This window comes from Pongo abelii, chromosome 10 (genome assembly GCF_028885655.2).
Source record: "Pongo abelii isolate AG06213 chromosome 10, NHGRI_mPonAbe1-v2.0_pri, whole genome shotgun sequence".
NCBI lineage: Eukaryota > Metazoa > Chordata > Mammalia > Primates > Hominidae > Pongo > Pongo abelii.
Window position 1 is genome coordinate 108,608,481 of NC_071995.2, and position 19,077 is coordinate 108,627,557.

At 52.5% G+C, this 19,077-nt stretch overlaps 1 protein-coding gene across 2 annotated transcripts in view; it reads right to left on the bottom strand.

The window, feature by feature from the left end:
* Nucleotides 1–16,233, bottom strand: part of TRPV4 (transient receptor potential cation channel subfamily V member 4) — a 50,962-nt gene extending 34,729 nt beyond the window's left edge. For both annotated transcript variants that reach the window (XM_063712251.1, XM_024257515.3), the window contains exon 1: nucleotides 16,151–16,233. The gene's annotated coding sequence lies outside the window, so the exon portion shown is untranslated. The remainder of the gene's footprint in view (nucleotides 1–16,150) is intronic.
* Between the last annotated feature and the right edge of the window lie 2,844 nt (nucleotides 16,234–19,077).

Genomic DNA, 19,077 nt, shown 5'->3' on the forward strand with positions numbered 1-19,077 from the left:
TGGCTGCTGTGTGGCCTTCGGCAAGTCACGCCGTGATCATGATTAGCATTCTAATTAGGATGAAATAATAATTGTGAACTAAATCACCATCCTCGCCTGATGACGTAGCTCAGGCTGTGCCCAGCACGGGGCCTCATCCAGCCCTCACCATGACTCCAGACCAGTGGTTCTCAAACAAGGACAGTTCTGCTCCTCCCCTAAGGACATTTGGTAATATCTGATGACATGTTTTGTTGTCACAACTGTACAGGACAGGGAGCACTACTGGCATCTGGTAGATCAAGGCCAGGGATGGCACTAAACATCCTCCAAAGCAAAAGACAGCCCCACACCACAAAGAATGACCCAGTCCACAATGTCAATAGCACTGAGACTGAGAACACCTGCCCTGAAGGTAGGTACTGCGATCGTTCCCATTCTACAGATGAGAAAACTGAGGCTCAGAGAGGCTAAGCGACTTGCCTGAGGTCACACAGCAGGTTAGTGACAGAGCCAGCACTGAAATACGGGCAGCTGGCTGCAGAGCCCAGGTTGAATCCCTCCATGGACTGGGGATGTCCTGGGTGCCAGGTGAGGGTGATGGGGAGCCGTCCTCACCCTCAGATTGACCAGGGAGGAGAGGGGGAAGGCCTTCCCACCAGGAAGCTCGGCCACCTCACTGGGCCTGCACAGGGGCCGTTGCTGGGATCCACCATGCTGGATAGTAGTAAACATCCTCCAAAACAAAAGACAGCCCTACACCACACAGAATACACCACACAGAATAACCCAGTCAACAACATCAACAGCACTGAGGTTGAAAAAATCTGCCCTGGAGGTAGGTATTGCAATCATTCCCATTTTACAGATGAGGAAGCTGTGGCTCAGAGAGGCTAAGCGACTTACCTGAGGTCACACAGCAGGTTAGTGATGGAGTACCAGGGTACTACCTGAGCGCTTACAGTGTCTCTTCAAGCTTCACAGCCACCCCAGGAGGAAGGGATGATTACTGCCACCCATTCTCATTTCTCTGAGCCTCAGTTTCTCTAGTTGTAAAATGGGGATTGCAATAATAGCACCTCCCTTGTAGGGCTTCTGGGAGATAAGGCAGGTCAAGTGTTTCTTGGGCACCTAAGAAATACTTGATAAATGTTGGATCTTGTCACATTTAATCATCATCATCACCACTATGATACGGTCCTGATTAACCTGTCCTCCTTACTCCCCTTCCCCAAAACACACATGCACACACGTGCCAGAACTACAGCCTGACATTTTATAGCCCACGCTAAAATCCACTAAGCCCCTCTCTCATTCACTCCCCCGAAGAACCTGAACAAAGCTAGGCTATTGCTCCCACTTTATAGCTAAGGAAATGGAGGCTCTGAGAGGCCAGCTAGGGAGCAAATGGCTTTGGAGAAAACCTCTAGACTCCTAGCCCTGGGCTCCTTCCACATCACAGCACTCAGGAGTGTGTACACACCAGCTCACGTGTACACATACACATAGGCATGTGTACACACACACATACACACACACACACCCGGCTCTGCTGCTCTGTGGCAATTCCCTCCCCAAACACTGCCCTGTTCTCTGTGGTCAGAGAAAGAGTTTACTCCCTGTTCTAATTTGCCCTAAAGGCTGTTATTACACATTCCAAACTCATGCCAGCTTTAGGAGGGAGGGAAGGGGGGATGCAGGCAGGGAGAGAGGCTGAGAGCCAGGGTGTGAGTCCACATGTGTCTCCTCTGCGTGTGACTGTCGTGTACATTTCTTCCGACCTTCCTCCATGGGTGTGTGCATGTGTGTGTGCCCACTGTGAGCAGGCATGGTGGGCCCTTCGTTCCCGCAAGGGCTCACAATGCCTCCTACCAGGAGCCCCTCCACAGTGGGGAAGCTCCCAGCTGCACCAGGTGTGCATCAGGGAGGCACCCAAGAACGTTCCTGCATGACTGTGAACATCCCCACACACTGACATCTTCACAACAGCATTCATTCAGAGCAGTGGGTGTTTGTTTGTTTGTTTGTTGAGACAGGATCTCACTCTGTCACCCAGTCTGGAGTGCAGTGGCACAATCTCAGTTCACTGCAACCTCCGCCTCCCAGGCTCAAGCAATTCTCCTGCCTCAGCCTCCCAAGTAGCTGGGATTACAGAAACACGCCACTACCACTGGGCTAATTTTTGTATTTTTAGTACAGACGGGGTTTCACATGTTGGCCAGGCTGGTCTTGAACTCCTGACCTCAAATGATCCACCCGCCTTGGCCTCCCAAAGTGCTGGAATTACAGGCATGAGCCACTGCGCCCGGCCAAAGTAGAGGTTTTTGAATATGTTGGTTTTAAATCCTATATATTCAAAAGAAGGTTTATATTCAAACCCTTCTTTAGAATATATATACCGAATGGTATATATATTCTAATATATATGTATATATTCTAATATATATACCAGAAATGGTCCACACAGAGATGGCCGTTATGTAGGATGGACAGAGAAAGAATCTGCATCTTCCTCTGGAAAGGGCCCAATGGGCAGGAGTAGAAGCTATTTATTTATTTATTTATTTATTTATTTACCTATTTATTTATTCCACACGTTTACTGAGCACCTACTATGTGCCAGGCACTATGCTACGTACTAGGGACACAGATGTGAACAAAACAGATAACAATCCCTTTGGGGGCAGACCTTCCGGTGGGGAAACAATAAACTAGACAAACCAAGCAGCAAAGTCACATCGGGTGGTGTTAAGAACTGCATAGACCGGAAGGGCTCAGGAGTGGGCAAGTTAAGGGGTCCAGGAGTCCTGAGTAGGGTGACGAGATACAGGGCTGAGCCAGGGTCCCCAAGCCTTCCTTTCTGCCCTAGACAGAGACCCCAGGCTTTCCGGGAACCTGGCTTTCTGCTCTCATGGTCCCCTGAGCCAGTGGGGCACAGAGGGAGAGAGCGTTTTGACGTCAGGCAGACCAGAGGGTCAGATCCCAGACCCACAGCTCATTTGCTGGGTGAGCTTGAGCAAGTTACCCAACCTCTCTGATCGTCACTTTCTTCAGCTGCCCTATTTTTTCTTTTTTTTTTTTTTTTTTTTTTTTTGAGACAGTGTCTCGCTCTGTCGCCCAGGCTGGAGTGCAGTGGCGCATCTCCACTCACTGCAAGCTCCACCTCCCGGGTTCACGCCATTCTCCTGCCTCAGCCTCCCGCGTTGCTGGGACTACAGACGCCCACCACCACTCCTGCCTAATTTTTTGTATTTTTTTAGTACAGACAGGGTTTCACAGTGTTAGCCAGGATGGTCTCGATCTCCTGACCTCGTGATCCGCCCGCCTCCGCCTCCCAAAGTGCTGGGATTACAGGCGTGAGCCACCGCGCCCGGCCCTCAGCTGCCCTATTAAGGGATCGTAATAGGGTCTTGTGAGAGGTATATACGTTGTGTCAAGTGCCTGGCATAAAGAAAGCCTCAATAAACAGCAGATTGCACAACAGATGCCTTCTCTCTGAGAATCCCGGATTCAAAGGCGGTGGAGGTCTCTGGCTCCGTCCCCATGCCCCAACTTGCGGAGGGTGGAAAAAGGGGCCCATCCTCGGGGTTACCCGCGGCTTTGCCTGATCTCATGGAAACCCTGGCACACATTTGTCAAATCCCATCCTCCTGATTACGTGACCAAGGAAAGCTGCTTAAATCTGGGGGCAAGTTTGGGCGTGCAAGCCTGCTCCGCCCCAGCAGGCAGGATTCCACGGAGCTGGTTTCTCCCAATTCCCTCCCTTCTGGAATCAATTCATTCCACCAGGCATCAATGCAGTGGCACCTGTTTGCAGGGCACAGGGGAGACATAAAAGTGTGGAACCTCAGAGAACTCGCAGTCCAGGAGGGAAGGCAGATGGCTATTTCTGCCTCCAGGCCTTTGCCTAGGCTGTTCCCTCTGCCTGGAATGCCTTTCCCTTCAGCGGCTGGCTCCCACTTACTCCTCAAGCCTCATCTTAAAGGGCACTTCCTCTGAAAAGCCCTCCTGTTTCCCCTGCTCTTTACTCTTAGAGCAACATGTGCCTTCCTTTACAGCACTTCCCACGATTAAACTTTTCTATATATGTATTTTTTTTTTCAAGAGAGTCTCGCTCTGTCGCCCAGGTTGGAGTGCAGTGGCATGATCTCAGCTCACTGCAACCTCCGCCTCCCGGGTTCAAGCAATTCTCATGCCTCAGCCTCCTCGAGTAACTGGGATTACAGACATGCGCCACCACACCCGGCTAATTTTTCGTATTTTTAGTAGAGGCAGGGTTTTGCCATGTTGGTCAGTCTGGTCTTGAACCCCTGACCTCAGGTCATCCGCCCACCTCAGCCTCCCAAAATGTTGGGATTATGGGCGTGAGCCACCGTGCCCGGCCTATATATTATTCTTTGATTCATCTTCTCTCTTCGCCTCCAGAGTTTTAGTTCCATGTGGTAGGGATTATTTCGTGTCCCCTGTGTCGCCAGCATTCAGCATGGTGCTGAAGCAAAATGAGGTGTCAATGAATATTTGGTAAGACCAGGGACCTGAAGTTCTAGGCAGGGTTGCAGAGCAAGGGCAGCCGGAATTCTGATGGGGAGGGGGAGAGGCTGTGAGGAGGAGGAGGAGGAAGATAAAGGGCAGAGGAGGTGTCAAGGACAAAGGTGTGGAGGGGAAAGTGCAGGGTGCACAGAGGAATGGTGTGGCCTGGGGCACAGGGAGAAGGAAAGCAGGAGAAGAGATGGGTGAGTGGGTGGGCAGCAGGGAGATGGGTGGGGGTTGGAATCCATGGGTAGGAAGGAGCCCACAGAAAAGGTGCTCAGGCTCCCAGACAGACCCAGTGTGCTTCTACCTCCCTCCATCCTGGGGCTCCTTGGCCAATTTGGGGGCACCCACTTCCTGTGGTACCCTCAAATACACACAACTGTGAGTGCCTGCCATTCCAGAGCAGTCTTGCAGGGCACATGTAGATAGGAAGGTACTAGGAAGACAAGGACTCTGAGCTTTGCTGTTACTAGAGAGAAAGTTCCAGACCTGTCCGCCCCCTCTCCACCTTCCAGGTAAGAAAACTGAGGCTCAGAGAGGTGAAGTCACTTGTCTGGCATTGCCTTGCTCCAGAAAGGGGGAGGCAGGATTAGAACCCATGCATCCCTGGGACCTGCGCCTTTGATGGACACTTTACAAAGACAAGGGAACTCTGGGAGGGAGGAGCTGGAGAAAGAATGGAGTGGGGGGTGGATCGCAGTCCCTGGTGAACTACCAGTTCACCAGCTCTGGGCAAGTCACCTGGCCTTCCCATGCCTCGGTTTCCTCGCCTGTAAAATGGCAATGATCCTAGCACCTACCCCAAGGGAACTGTCATGAGGGTTAAATGAGATAAAGCATGCAAAACACTGAGCCCAGTGCCTGGTACAGAGCATGCATTCAGTCAAGAATGGCTGCTGTTGGAATCATCAGTATCAGTGTACTATTTATTAGTATCATTAGGGGAACAGACGAACAAAAGGACTGAGGACCAAGGAAGGCAATGACTCCTAGAGAAGGCAGAGCGGCCAGATCCAGAGGCTTGGAGGTAGACTCTGGCAGCCACCTCGAAGTGGCGGCTGCTGGGAACAGCTGGCTGGGAGCTCAGCTCCTTGGCCAGGCGAAACCTACTGCCTGCCAGGCTACCCACGGCTCCCAGGCCCTTGGCAGGCGGCAGCAGTAGGGGGGCATCATGCCATGCCCAGCACCTTCCCTGGCCAGCCTGTATTTACCTAGCAGGTCTCGGCCCAGCCCGCTTCCTGTTTGCTGCACAGTGGCCGCCTGTCCAGGACAGACAGAGCCCCAGTGTCCTGCTGGGCCCCCACCCCATGCACTCACACCACCCAGGCAGGGCAGGTCTGGGGTGACTCACCGGGCCCCACAGAGGGCAAGGCCAGCGTGGCCACGGCAGTCATTTGGTCATTCTGCAAGCCCTTGGCTGGAGGGAGGCTGGCTGACGGCACACACAGATGCCCCTCTGAGCTTTCACAGGGACCAAGTCATTTCCAAGGGTCCCATCCCCTGGGTAGGAGCCACCAAGAAGCGGTGTGGCTTAATGGTTAAGAGCATGCACCTTGCAGACACAAAAGACCACATATTGTAGGATTCCATTTATATGAAATGCCCAGAACAGGCAAATCCATAGAGACAGAAAGCAGATTAGTTGTTGCCAGGGGCTGGGAGGGGGGAGTGGTGACTGCTAATGGGTACAGAGTCCTTTTTTGGGGTGATGAAAATGTTCTGGAATGAGATAGTGCTGATGTCTGTACAACTCTGAATACACTAAGAAACCAACTGAATTGTACGTTTTAAAAGACTGAGTTATGAGTATGTGAATTACATCTAAATGACCCTTCCAGGCTTGGTGACCTCGGGCAGGTCACTTCCCTCCCAGAACCTCAGTTTCCTTGTTGCAACATGGGAATGTTATGGAGATTAAGCACACATAAAGGGTTTCTTTTTTTTCTTTCTTGTGTGTGTGTGTGCACGTGTGTGTGTGAGAGAGAGAGACAGGATCTTGCTCTGTCACCCAGGCTAGAGTATAAGTGGCACAATCTTGGCTCACTGCAACCTCCATCTCCCAGGTTCAAGCAATCCTCCTGCCTCAGCCTCCCTAGTAGCTGGGATTACAGGCGCCCGCCACTGCGCCAGCTAATTTTTGTATTTTTAGTAGAGACAGGGTTTCACCATGTTGGCCAGGCTGGTCTCGAACTCCTGACCTCAGGTGATCCGACCGCCTCGGCCTCTCAAAATGCTGGGATTACAGGCGTCAGCCACCGCGCCCAGCCACATAAAGGGTTTCAAACAGGGTCTGGCACGTAGTAGGTGCTCGAGGATACAAAGTCACTACCCCAGGAGGCTCCAGGTCCTTCTTCCCTTATCTCACTTCCTTCCCATCAGAGCATAGCCCAGGATTCCACCCTCTCAGCCAGCCCTGCTTGAGAACATGCTACTCAGCTCCAGCCCGGGAGAAGGGAGGTGTCAAAATCTTAGTCCGGCCGGATGCAGTGGCTCACGCCTGTAATCCCAGCACTTTGGGAGGCCAAGGTGGGTGGATCACTTGAGGTCAGAAGTTCAAGACCAGACTGGCCAACGTGGTGAAACCCCATCTCTACTAAAAATACAAAAATGAACCAGGTGTGGTGGCGGGTGCCTGTAATCCCAGCTATTCAGGAGGCTGAGGCATGAGAATCGCTTGAACCCAGGAGGCAGAGATTGCAGTGAGTGGAGATAGCACCACTGCACTCCAGCGTCGGTGACAAGAGCAAGACTCCATCTCAACAAAACAAAACAAAACCTTAGGCCCACCTTCTCTCTGGCCTAGCCCCTCTCCTAGAGAACGGTCACAGCCACAGAGAACTCCAGAGAGGATTCTATAGTCTCAGAACGTTGCCTGATCAATGCTCTACATCTCATCTGCCACTCACTGGCCATATGGTCTTGCACAAGTCACATCTCATCTCTGGGCCTTGGTTTCCTTACTGTAAAATGGGAGTAATAATTACTACGACCTGGGTGGGGTTAAGCCATGTTTGCTCCATAGTTATTTGGTGTACAGTACATTCATGCTTTAAACTAAAAAATAAGGCTGGGTGCAGTGGCTCACACCTGTAATCCCAACACTTTGGGAGGCCAAGGTGGGAGGATCGCTTGAGCCCAGGAGTTCGAGACCAGCCTGGGCAACATGGTGAGATCCCATCTCTACAAAAAATAAATAAATTTATTTATTTTTTAAAATATTATAAAATAACAGCTCCTACCCCAAAGAGCTATTGTGAGGATTAAATGTGATAATTCAAGCCTTCAGCGCAGTGCCTGACAAACACCAAGTGTTCAATGAACTTGAACTTATTTTTTAGTTTAAAGCATGAATGTACTGTACACCAAATAACTACTGAGCAAATACGGCTTAACTCCACCCACGTCATAGTAATTATTACCCCCATTTTACAGATAAGGATGTTCAATGGCTGCTTTGCCATTCTTGCTAACATTCCCTCAGTTTGCAGTGGGGGGTGGGGGATGATGACATTGAGGTCCAGGGAGGTCAGAACTGGGCAGGCACTGGAACCCAGACTTCCCGGCTCCAAAACCAGGGCTCATGACTGCAGAGACCTCACCTTTGGAAAGGGTTTCCTCGCCACCTCATTTCCATCTTCTGTCACCTTTGTAAGGCTGTCAGGACAAGGGCTGCCTCTCAGCTGGGAGACTAAGGACCAGAAGGGACAGGACACTCGTCCATGCATACACTCCTCTATCCCACTTCTAGGAGCAAAAGTCCCGAGTTTGCCAAATCAGAGGAGGGGGTTAGAGGGCAGGCGCCCGTTATGAGCGGATGGGGCAGGAGTCGGGGAAGGGAGCCCGAGGCAGCAGAAAACCAGTTTGAGATCCTTCCTCTGTCCCAGCCCACCTCAACACCAGTCTGTGCCAACAGTAGGCTGCTGCCTCAGGGGTTAACTGCTTGAAATTATGACTGAGGCTAATGCCTGCAAATTACCATCAGTAATGCCTACCCTCCATGGCATACTTCACACAGCACCTCCCATTTGGTTGTTTTTTGTTTTGAGACAGGGTATGGCTTTGTCACCCAGGCTGGAGTGCAGTGGCACAATCATAGCTCACTGCAGCCTCGACCTCCCAGGCTCAAGCAATCCTCCCACCTCAGCCTCCCCAGAAGCTGGGACCACAGGCATGTACCACCATGCCTACTATATATATATATATATATATTTTTTTTTTTTTTTTTTTTTTTTGAGACAGAGTCTCGCTCTGTCACCCAGGCTGGAGTGCTGGAGTGCAGTGGCGCGATCTCGGCTCACTGCAAGCTCCGCCTCCCGGGTTCACGCCATTCTCCTGGCTCAGCCTCTCCGAGTAGCTGGGATTACAGGCGCCCGCCACCACGCCCGGCTAATTTTTTATATTTTCAGTATAGATAGGGTTTCACCGCGGTCTCGATCTCCTGACCTCGTGATCCGCCCACCTCGGCCTCCCAAAGTGCTGGGATTACAAGCGTGAGCCACCGCACCCAGCCCATCATGCCTACTTTTAAAATTTATTTTTTGTAGAGATGGGGTCTCACTATACTGCCCAGGCTAGTCTCCAATGCCTGGGCTCACGTGATCCACCCACCTTGGCCTCCCAAAGTGTTGTGATTACAGGTGTGAAACACCATGCCTGGCCCCTTCTATTTTAATCTAAATAATAACTATAGAGATTAAATATTATTGTCTCCATTCCCAGATGTATAAAGTCAGTCCCGGGAGAAAGGAGGTAAGGGCTGACGTTTATCCAATACCTATCATATGCTAAGCACTTTCACATTTCTCTCTCATTTGAGGTAGGTGTTATTGTTACCTTTTCACAGATGAACAAACTGAAGATCAGAAAGAACGAGATTTAACTGAGGCCACAATGCTACAGGAAGTGAATGTGGCTAGACTTCCAACCATCTGCTTTTAAATCCATTTGAGTTCATTCATCCCTTTGGGGGCTACCATGCCCTCTCCCTAGGACCCCCCTTCTCAACGCCATGTCCCTTGGAACTCAGCAGGACAGGATGGCACAGTGGTGACAGGCTTGGAGTCTGAATCTTGACTTTGCCATTTAGTAACTGTGTGGCCCCAGATGGATCACTTGACCTCTCCGAGCTTCAGTTTCCTCGCCTGTAAAAGGGAGCTCATCACAGTTCCCACTGCTGGATTACTTGTCATTGTGGGTATCAGAGTCTCACAAAGTGGCCTCAAAGCACTACGTGTGGAATGATGTCACTCGGACAAAAGCTCTAGGGCGGAGGGACTCCCTTCTGGTAACTGCTGAGGCCCAGATGCCTGGAACAGGTCCTGGCACATAGCAGCTGCTCAAGATGTATTTGCTGGATGAATGAATGAATGAATGAATGAACAGGGCAAAGGAGTGAAAGACGGGCTTAGTCATTCTCTCCAGGGCAGACAGGTCTCCAAAGTGAACCTCTGCCCAACTAACTAATTAGCTTCCTCCCATCCATCTTTTAACAGACAGCTTACTGAGCACCTACTATGTGTGGGGTTTTCTGGCCTATAAGACCAACACTTCTCATGAGGACAACTATCATGAGCCCATTTTATAGATGAAGAAATTGAGGCTCAACAAGACCAGGACACTCACCCAAGCACACTTGGTCTCAGAGCCAGAGCCTGTATCTGAGCAGGTGCTTCCTTCTGATGCCCTGCCTGGCTGGCTTGTCCAGTCACTCATTCCTTCCTTTATTCATCCCTTCACTCTATCTACAGGTATTCCTGAGCCCCTCCTGTGTGCCAAGCAGGGACAGGAGTGAGCCAGACCCATGGGTCAGTCAACCCCATGCCCCCTGTCCCACCCTCACCTGCTGGGGTCTCAGCCCAAAGCCCATGGAACCCCCCCTCCATAAACACACACACACAAAATACACACAAATACATATACACATTACACGCATATATACATACGTACACACAATAAAAACACATACATATATATACACACAAACATACACACACATACACACATGCACACGTAGACATTCACATACACACATACACACGTATATACATACACATATGCACACACATACACACAGACATACATATACACACATACACACATATATACACACATACATAAACATATAGTCATACATATACACACATACACATATATACACATACATACACATACACATATAGACATACATATACACACATACACATACACACACATACACACATACACATGCACATCAATATACACACACATACACACATACACAAACACACAGGGAATGGTCCCAGAAGATGGCCAGCCCGCTCGGTCACCCGGGTGGAACCCAGGCCACTCCACCCTCAGGGGAAAGCGGGTGCCCGGTGAGACTGAGGAGCTCTTTGTTCAAGGAGTAGGGTGGGTGGACAGGAGGGGCAGCTGTTACTCACTAACCAAAGAAATAGAAGGATATTCCCGTTTGGTCAATGGCCCGCCTGTCTGTCCCCTGAGACCCCGCCTCCTTCTGTGGCCTTTCCAATGCCCTGACCTCATCTGGAGACCGGCAAGGGCTTCCTGTGCGCCTGGCGTGGTCTCGTATGATCCTCCCTCACCGATGAGGAAACGTGCTCAGAGAAGTGATGTGACCTCCTTGGGGTCACACAGCCAGCAGTGGCCAGGGCTCGGGGCAGAAAGGGGAAACCAATGGTCAGGAAGGGGCTAGGAGTGGGAAGAGTCGCATCGAAAGTGACGCCCTGTCCCTTCCTCATTCCTGTCCAGCCACTGGGGTGCCAGCTCATGGGATGCAAGCGCACCCGAGGCCAAAGAAGCCCAGGCCAGGACAAGAGCAGCAGCCAGAATAACCCAAATCCCTCCTCAAGTTGGCAGAGCTCTGACCTCAGCAAAGCCCAGGAACAGAGAGGTTAAGCCACTTCCTGAGGTCACAGAGCAGCAACTGGCGGAGCTGGGAGGTAAGCTAAGGTGGCTCAGACGCCAAGGTGGGTGAACCTACCGTGGCTTTCCATGTAAGAAGCTAAGCTGGCCACTGGGCTTTTCATGGACCCAAGGACACCAGTGTCACTCAGATCTGGCTTCCGGCTCCAGCTCTGCCATGAGCCAGCTGGGCATCCCTGGGTAAATTGCTTCCTCTCTGAGTCTCGATTTCCTCAACTGAAAAATGGGGCTCAGCATTCCTGCCCCTGCCCACCCCCGGCAGTTGGGAAGCTATGACACCATCAAAATGAACATCAGCCCTCACGCCTGTAATCTGAGCACTTTGGGAGGCCAAGGCAGGAGGATTACTTGAGCTCTGGAATTCCAGACCAACCTGGGCAACATAGTGAGACCCCGTCTCTGAAAGAAACCTTTTTTTAATTAGCTGAGTGTGTCCCAACTACTTGGGAGGCTGAAGTAGGAGGATCACTTGAGCCCAGGAGTTCGAGGCTGCTGTGAGCTATGATCACACCACTGCATTCCAGCCTGAGCGACAGACTGAGACCCTGTCTCTAAAAATAATAAATAAAAATAAAAAGTGAACATCAGGCAATAGATGCTGGTTTTAAACTAAACACTCAAGGTTGTGCTGAAGACTGTCCACAACCTCCCAGCAAGGCAGGCATTACCTTATCCACGTTGTCCAGATGAGGAAACTGAGGCCAAAGGAATAATGGAACTTATTAGAAGCTAGGATTTGAACCGGGGCAGCTGGGCTCCAGCCCTAGTTTTTAAGCATTAAATCAGGAAAGTAAAAAAAGTTGACGGCTCCTGGCACTCAGTCAATGCTCATAAATATTTCATTGCTGAAAACATATCATTATTTGCCTAAATACAAGTCTAGCTTTGCCCTCAATACCTTCCACCCACCCACCTGGCATGGAGGGGCTCTCTGAGGATGTCTGGGGGATAAGCTGGAAGAAAACATGCCCTGGAATGGGCTTGGGGACAAGGGGAGCTGACACAGGCTGAGGCAGAAGAGCTGTGCTTCTGTGCTTCAGAGCCCCATCCACGTGCCTTGGATCATCCCTGCAAAGTGGGATGAGAGTCCCTTTGACAGAGGAGGAAATGGAAGCCCAGAGAGGCCAGGTGGCTTCCCTGAGCTCCTCCAGGGGGGAATAGCAGGCCTGTCTTAAACATGCAGATGCAGTTTAAGCCCAGGCCTGTCTGCAATTCAGGTTCTTTGTTTGTTTTGAGACAGGATCTCTCGCTCTGGAGTGCAGTGGCATAATCGCAGTTCACTGCAACCTCTGACTCCTGGGCTTAAGTGATCCTCCCACCTCAGCCTCTCAAGTAACTGGCACTACAGGTGCGTGCTACCATGTTCAGCTAATTTTTGTATTTTTTCTAGAGATGGAGTTTCACCATGTTGCCCAGGCTGGTCTCAAATTCACGGGCTCGACCGATCCACCCGCCTCGGCCTCCCAAAGTGTTGGGATTACAGGTGTGGGCCACTGCACCCGGCCAATTCAGGTTCCTATCTCTGGACTGCAGAGTAGCTCCCCCATGACCCCAGGCACCCCAATGAGGGTCCAGACAAATGGGGACGGGCCACCTTACAGGTGAAGGGATGGATTTGCAATCACACAAATGGGATTCAGGTCCCAGCTCTGCCCCTTCTCAGCTGAGAGAACCCAGGCAAGCGATTTCACCCTCTAGACCTCATTCTGCCCTCTGAAAAATAGAGACAAAAATAGTTTTGTATCCAAATGTGCTGAGGGTGCTTGACTCAGTGCTTGGCATACAGTAAGCGCTCAATAAAGGCCTGCCACCATCATAATAATTGTTAATGCAACCCAGGGTTGGCTAAAGCCAGACAGAACCTTGTACCCAGAGTTCAGAACAGCAGCCACTTATCTCAAGAGATCGGAATTAATCTTTAACAGGTGAATTCTGCTCCAAATTGGAGATGTGGAGCATTCCAGAGGGCCCACTGGCATGAAATAAATGTTATCTTGGCTCCTCAGACCCTATCTGTGACAAGAGGAGCTGTTACCCGGGTCCCTATAATTTGGAGAACAGACTGGAGTGTCTTTCCCAAAGTCAAATGGGGGAACGTGAGGCAGACAGCAGGGTCAAGGGCCTGCCTGGAGTAGAGACGCCCACTTCATGTGGACCCTATCCCCCTAGGAACAGAGGAAGGAACTCAAAGGACTTTGACCATCTCAAAAGTATTTGTTCAGACAACCATGCCATAGATACTGACTGAGCACCTACTATGTGCCAGGCACATGAGGCTCAGTCTTGTGTGTTTCCTTCCCTCCTACATCTCCTTCCAGCTGCCCCTCTCCACTCAGAGCTTGGATGACTTCCCCAGCCTTGAGGCCGGCCTCTGTCTCAGCTCCTCCAATCTTTCCCACTCTGCAGCCGGGGGACCTTTCTAGAACACACAAACAACCGTGTCACTCCCAGGCAGGACTTCTGGGCCTCTGGATCTGATTTAGCCCCTGCCTGTCTGATCCCTCACCCTTTCCAGTCACGTCACAAACTCCAGACAAACAGAACTATTTCTCTGCTCTATAAACCCCAGGTGTAGCCACCTGGTAACAGGTAAAAGTCATATCTCTGCTAGTGCCATTCTCTTTGCCTGAATACTCTTTCCTCTACTTCTGCGTTTATTCTTTAAGGTGCGGCTCAAACACCACCTTGACCAAGCCCTCGTGGGTCCTTCCTGGGCCAGTCCTCCTACCCTACGGCATTCTCCCCGACCCCATCCATTCCACAGCATACATTTACAAAGCGTTGGCCATCCACGCACACCTTGCTAGATGCCCACAAGTCAGGTGTGGGAGCTTCTCCCCGGGGGGCCACAAGGGAAAATCCTTCTTGCCTTCACACCCCTCAGGCTACAGCAAAGCTGGGATTGGAAGCATCTCAGTGCTCCAGTGCCCAGCCCAGAGCTGGCACGGGTGAGCTTGCAGAGAGCATTTGCTGGAGAAGGGAGTAAGTGGCAGAGGCCCAGGTGGCACCGGATGAGGCAGGAAGAACCTCCACAGCCCCTTCCCCAGATACAAGGTGTCTGGGTTTCACCTGGGGAATCCCAGCCATCCTCACAGGAGCTCATGTGAAACATCCCTCCTGGGGGCATCACACCCTTTTTGTTCAGGCAACCATTCCCTGGTTACCTCCATTTCAAAACAGCCCCACCTTGATCTTACAAAGTGAACCGCCCTGAACTATGACTGCCATTTGCCATTTGTGTCTGGGACCCCTTCCCCCTGCAATTCACCAATCAAGGTGGGTGTCCAGCCTTTCTGGTTCCCATGGTTCTTCAAACAGAATGAACTAGAGAAATGTGGAAATGGCCAATTGACTTTTTTCACCCTCTTTGTTAAGAAAATGTTTGGGGCAACAACAACTGGTGAAACAATGATGGCAACCAACAGTGGCTGTGCCAGGTTCCTGGAAGGTCATCGGTCCTCACGACAGCCCTAGGGGCTTGCCCTCAGGCACCTCAGTATTACAGAGGAGAGAACACAACGGCTCAGACAGCTAAGGGACCAGGCCAAGGTCACACAGCAGGGGACTACAGAGCACACCCCAGGCCCCACACAGGCCCACTCTTAGCCCTGCAGATGACCCAGGCCTGACCTTTCTACCCATGTTCCCCCAAAAGCCCACCTCGTCACCCTCCTCAGGAGCCCGGGGAGTCCCGACTTACCCTCTGCCCTTGCTCTGGAGCCAGAGTGGCAAAGCTTAAATCCTCAAGCGGTTCTTAGCATCCCAGAACAAAGTTCCCACAGGGTATCTGCCTAGCATTTCAGGGGTTCACGGCCCCCCTGCCCCCAGCAGAGGCCCTTGTTTTAGAAGCTGAGCCAGAACAGCCACAGGGCCCACCTCTGCCCTGCCACTTCCCAAGCACCCCGGCGGCGCCAGGCCGTGTGTGCAGAGCTGGCCCCAGGACAGGCCACCTGGTGTGGTGGGAAAGGCTTTGGGGCTGGACAGCCCCTGGGTTTAAATCCCAATTGTCTAGATCCCCGACCTAAGCCTCAGTTTCCCCATCTGCAAAACAGAGAGGACAGACAGAGGGAACAGCTGGGGCAGGCTGGAGCAGTGGGTGGCTGGATGAATGGTCCGTGGTTGGTGTTTCCAGGCAAGCGGGGAGTGTGGGAGTCTCTCTCTCCCCCACCCCCACCCCCGCCACCCGCCCCCGGGACGTCCTGAGAGTCCAGGGCAGAACTAGAGGTTAAAGATTTTCATGCCTCTTGGAGGAAACAGCCGTCTCTCCGGGACTCAGTAACCAAGAAGAAGCCTTTGGAAGCTCCAGACTCCAAATTCCCTCCGACATGCTCAGAGGCCAAGGGCAAACCTTAGGTCCCCCGAAATCCCCCTTCCAAATCTCCTAAGGTGGGCTGCAAGGCTCCGGGCCTTTGGTTCCCTGGCTTGGGGTCTCAGGGAACCGAACCGCCCTCCCCCCAGACCTGCCACCCCAGGCCCCACTTTGGTGCCCATTTCACAGGTGGTAAAACCGAGGCCCAGAGAGCCGGTGTCCGGCCCAAGGGCACTTAGCGGAGAGGCTGGCGCCTGCGGAACCTCGCGCCTTCCGTCTCCCGCGCCCCCGGCCCGCACTTTGGAGCCTTGGGACCTCCCGGAGCCGGACAGGCCACGGAGATGTCCCCAGGGGCGCGAGGGGACCTCGGCTGGGCCGCCCCTCCCGGGCCCGGGCCCCACTCACCTCCGGGACGGCTGGGCGCCGGCGGCCGGGAGCTCCTCGCTTCCTGAATCCCGGCCGGCCCGCCCGGCGCCCGTCCGCCCGCGGGTCCCTCCTCCGCCGGCTCAGATTCCAGCCGCGCGCCGCCCCCGGCCTGCTCCCCGCCCACCCGCCGGCCCGCGGACCCCGCCGAGCGCAGGCCCCAGAAGGGGCGGCCCCTGCTCGCACCCCGCCCGCCCAGCGAAGGCCTCCCCTGCGGGGGAGGTGCTGGGCCAGGGCCTCAGTTTCCTCACCTGGAAAATGGGTGTCGCGATCCCTGGATAGAGCGGCAGACTGTCTTTGGAGAGGGCTCTGGTTGGAATCGGCTGCGATTCGATCTTGCTCCGTGATTTCGGGCCGCCCTGGGACTGTGTCCTAGTCTGTTCATGGGCGTCCCGGCCCAGTCCTCCAGGTGTTTGCTCATTCATTCATTCAGCAGACAATTCCCTCTGAGGCGTTGAAGGAGGTCCCTAGCCTCGGGTATGGCCCATAGAGATGGTTCAGGGGTAAATAAATGTGAGCTGCTCTCCTTGGTCTTCACCCAGTGCTTACTGCGAAGCCTGCCTCGGAGTAGGCCATCAATGATTGGTTGCTGTTGTTTTTGAGACAGGGTCTCACTCTTGCCCAGGCTGGAGTGCGGTGGCGTGATCACGAATCACTGCAGCCTCAACCACCAGCGTTCTAGCAATCCTCCCGTATTAGCCTCCCTAGTAACTGGGACCACAGACGCCTACCACCACGCTTGGCTAATTTTATTTAAATTTTTTGCAGAGATAGGGTCTCACTATGTTGCCTAGGCTGGTCTCAAACTCCAGGGCTCAAGCGATCTACCCACCTCGGCCTCCCAAAGTGCTGGGATTAGAGGTGTGAGTCACCGTGCCTGGCTCAATGCATTTTTGTTTATTTTTTATTATTATTATTATTTTTGATACATGTTCTCCCTTTGTCACCCAGGTTGAAGTGCAGTGGCACGATCACGGCTCACTACAGCCTCAAACTCCTGGCCTCAAGTGATCCTCCCACCTCAGCCTCCTGAGCAGCTGGGAGTACAGGCATGCGCCACCACACCCCACTAATTTTTATTTTTTTGTAGAAGGGGGGGTGGGGGAGGGCAGCCGATCTCCAACTCCTGGCCTCAAGTGACCCTCCCACTTCAATCTCCCAAAGCACTGAGACTATAGGCATGAGCCACCACACCCACCCATGTATTTTTTTTAATCAGATAACAAAAGTGGGCCCCAACACATAGCCATACTCTCTACCCAGCGCTGAGTCCACTTGAATACCTCCACAGGATGGGCAGCTCACTTCCTCCAGGGTGGCTGGAAAGCCTAGCAGGCCCACAGCTTGGCTCTGTGACTCCCTAACCCAGCAGCCCTATGCAAGTCCCTTCACCTTTGTGCCTCAGTGCCTCTACGTCCCCCTGTAGAGTGGGGCATACAAAAGTCCTCACCTCACAGTCACAGTGAAGATGCTGGGAGCATCCAGGCTGTGCAGAGCCTTTTTTTTTTTTTTTTTTTTTTTTCTGAGACAGAGTCTCACTCTGTTGACCAGGCTGGAGTGCAGGGGTATGATCTCAGCTCACTGCAACCTCTGCCTCCTGAGTTCAAGCGATTCTCCTGCCTCAGCCTCCTGGGGGCTGGGATTACAGACGTGTGCCACCATGCCAGGCTAAGTTTTTGTATCTTTAGTAGAGACAGGGTTTCACCATGTTGGCCAGGCTGGTCTCGAACCCCTGACCTCAGATGATCCTCCCCCTTTGGCCTCCCAAAGTGCTGGGATTACAGGTGTGAGCCACCATGCCCAGCCCAGAGCCATGCCATTTTCATCTTTAGTGTTTTCACTAAATTGAGCTGACTCAGGGATTGTGGGGTAGCTCCTTCCTCCTCAGCTTGAAAATAGCAGCATCTCCCCTGAGGTTCAACAGCTGGAAAGTGAAATTTTAGAATTGCTGGGTGCGGGGGTGGGGAGAGAGAGAGAGAGAGAGTGTGTACCCCTGAATAGGAGTGATGTGTTCACCTCCAGCGTGAAACATTTACAAAGAAACAAACCCTAATAATTAACTCACTGAGCACAGAAGCGTAGAGGGTGAGAGGGAGAACAGGCTGTGAGGTAGGTTTTGCTGTACCCATTTTGCAAATGGGAAACTGAGGCTTAGAGAGGAGTGTGGCCTCTCCAAAAGCTGCTTCCTCCATGGTGGGGGTTAGGGTGGGAAAGAGAACCCTCTGAGGGTCCGGAGTAAACAGGCAGATGTCTGGCAGTGGAGAGGAAGGTAAACACGGGGCCCCTCACACCTCCCTGACAGACAGCTACCTGCTGGGGGCCCTCAGGGCTGGGGCTGGGGCTGGGCCAGGTTGAGGGTGGAGGAGTGAGTCTGGGACCCATTTCTGCAGAAAGGCCTGTCTTAATTTAAAGAAAATGGCAAGAGTGATCCCAGCCATAAGGAGGCTGATGTTGGGGACTGGAACTAGAGGAGATGGGGCCAGGGATGGTGACCTCCTCGTCTCTAAGCTCAGAGGGAAGGGGCCTGAGCCCTCAGCATCAGCATCGCTAACCCAACTCTTTCCTGATCCCCATTTCACAGATGGGGCAACTGAGGCCCCCATGCAGGGAAGTGACTCATCTTGGGCTAAGCAGCTGGAGCTTGGCCTCTACACCAGACACCGGGGTTCAAATCCTGCCCTGCCGCTGATGGGAGAAGGAGCTGTGGTGGGAGCTGTGGGCAAGAGCCTCCCTCTCTCTCTATGCCTCAGTTTCCTCACCTAAAAAATGGGTACCAGTGTCCATGAAGCAAGGGAATGTGTTCATGACCACAGGTCTAGCACCTGGCACTTAGTAGGTGCTTTAAAAATACTGGTTGATGGGTCAGGCAAAGTGGCTCATGCCTGTAATCCCAGCACTTTGGGAGGCCG